Source organism: Andrographis paniculata, unplaced genomic scaffold, assembly GCF_009805555.1.
Source record: "Andrographis paniculata isolate CXL003 unplaced genomic scaffold, ASM980555v1 Contig63END, whole genome shotgun sequence".
In the NCBI taxonomy this organism is placed as follows: domain Eukaryota; kingdom Viridiplantae; phylum Streptophyta; class Magnoliopsida; order Lamiales; family Acanthaceae; genus Andrographis; species Andrographis paniculata.
In genome coordinates, this window is record NW_026137599.1 from 1 (window position 1) to 2500 (window position 2500).

Below are 2500 nucleotides of genomic sequence, written 5' to 3' on the forward strand. Positions count from 1 at the left end.
TTCATTTTGGCCATGGTACTAAAGGAAATGGAACCTAAAATGGCACCTTATATCTCGGCAACGTAAAGGTATTCATATTACAAATCTACTAGAAACTGCTCGTTTTTTATCTGAAGCCTGCGATTTGGTTTTTGATGCAGCAAGTAGAGGAAACAATTCTTGATTGTTGGTACCAAAATAAGGCAGCTGATTCAGTAGCACGGGCTGCAATAAGGGCCCGTGTCATTGTGTTAATAAAAATGGCTCGGCGGGATGTTAACAAATTGGTCGACTACAGAAACGAGACTTCATAATTCAGGGACTTAAGAATGGAACAAAAAATGGGAAGACTCAACTATTTGCCGAAAAGAGATGCGGCTGTGGTGAAAAGACAATTATCTCGCTTGCAAACATATCTGGGCGGGATTAAATATATGGCGGGGTTACCCGATATTGTAATTATCGTTGATCAGCATGAAGAATATACGGCCCTGCGAGAGTGCCTCACTTTGGGAATTCCAACAATTTGTTTAATCGATACAAATTGTGATCCCGATCTTGCAGATATTTCGATTCCCGCGAATGATGACGCTATATCTTCAATCCGCTTAATTCTTAACAAATTAGTATTCGCAATTTGTGAGGGCCGTTCTAGCTATATAAGAAATCCTTAATTAATAATAAGATAAATAACTTTTACTTCGAAAATCGGATAGAATCGGTTATTTTTTATTTATTTTGAAAAATGTATCAAAATAACTGGAGATATTATGTGATTAGTTAGTATTGAAAATATTAGTTGATACTCAAAAGATCCGATTCAAGTAGACAAAGAGATGGTTGAATCAAAATAATTTTGTTTAAAGTTCCATTTTTTTCCAGAGGACAATATGAATGTGCTATCATGTTCCATCAATACACTATACGATATATCCGGTGTGGAAGTAGGCCAACATTTTTATTGGCAAATAGGGGGTTTCCAAGTCCATGGACAAGTACTTATTACTTCTTGGGTTGTAATTGCTATCTTATTAGGTTCAGCTACTATAGCTGTTCGGAACCCACAAATCATTCCGACTGGGAGTCAGAATTTTTTCGAATATGTTCTTGAATTCATTCGAGATGTGAGTAAAACTCAAATTGGAGAAGAATACGGCGCTTGGGTTCCTTTTATTGGAACTCTCTTTCTATTTATTTTTGTTTCCAATTGGTCAGGAGCTCTTTTACCTTGGAAAATCATAGACTTACCTCATGGAGAGTTAGCCGCACCCACGAATGATATAAATACTACTGTTGCTTTGGCTTTACTCACGTCAGTGGCGTATTTCTATGCGGGTCTTACCAAAAAGGGATTAAGTTATTTCGGGAAATATATTCAACCAACCCCAATCCTTTTACCCATTAACATTCTAGAAGATTTCACAAAGCCCTTGTCACTTAGTTTTCGACTTTTCGGGAATATCTTAGCGGATGAATTAGTAGTTGTTGTTCTTGTTTCTTTAGTACCTTCAGTGGTTCCTATCCCTGTTATGTTCCTTGGATTATTTACAAGTGGTATTCAAGCTCTTATTTTTGCAACTTTAGCTGCGGCTTATATAGGTGAATCCATGGAGGGTCACCATTGAAATAGTCTTTTTTCCCTTAGCGCAAAGCAGTAGTTCACGATGATTTCCTTAAGGAATATAAATATAGAAGACTTTCTATATGATAGAAAAAAATGGGAACAAAAAAATAAAAGATTACGATATTAGAGAGTTGTAAAAACAAAAAAGGAAAGAGATCCAAAAGATCTTTTTCCTAAACCTAATTTTTCTTTCGTCCGCTTAATATCCTACCTTTCCGTAACGAAGATTTACTTTTATATTAGTCAGTCAATCTTCTTATTCAAATCAGAATTTGAATAAGATATGATATAGATATAACGTTTGATTAAATAAAAAAGAGGGGAAAGGAGAAAAGAATTTCTAAAAATCGGATTTCTAAAAAAATGGATTGATTCTCGAATCCGATTGAATCCAATGGTTTACGTTATGGAAGAAAGACATGTATATGTGATATTAGATATTGGCTGGTTCTCTATGAACTAAAGATATATTTTAGTTGCCCTACTGTTGTGTGCGAGTTTCAATAGAAGTCTTTCCGTATTCTTATGGCTGTGAATTGGATGAATAAAGAGATGAAATCAAGAAAAGATGTAAGACTGGAAATAACAGTTCGGAACCAAGAAATGGAAGAACGAAAGTTCTATGGATTCAAAAAATTCTGTGTATAGAAACAGATATCGGAGTCCTGAATATATGATATTCTTACTTAAACTCGAAGTTCTTAGTTCCTTTGACAGGATGAATCCTATTGATGGAATAATTAAGTCATAATTCATTGGTTGAGTGTATCATTAACCATTTATTTTTGTTGGTATGAGGAACTTATCATGAATCCACTGATTTCTGCTGCTTCCGTTATTGCTGCTGGATTGGCCGTAGGGCTTGCTTCTATTGGACCTGGAGTTGGTCAAGGGACT

At 35.4% G+C, this 2500-nt stretch overlaps 1 protein-coding gene across 1 annotated transcript in view; it reads left to right on the forward strand.

Annotated features, from left to right (window-relative positions):
* Nucleotides 1–305: 305 nt before the first annotated feature.
* LOC127261501 (ATP synthase subunit alpha, chloroplastic) overlaps nt 306–2500 on the forward strand; it is an 8814-nt gene continuing 6619 nt past the window's right edge. Inside the window, exon 1 of the mRNA XM_051289813.1 lies at nt 306–2500. This exon is cut by the window's right edge and continues 6619 nt beyond it. The gene's annotated coding sequence lies outside the window, so the exon portion shown is untranslated.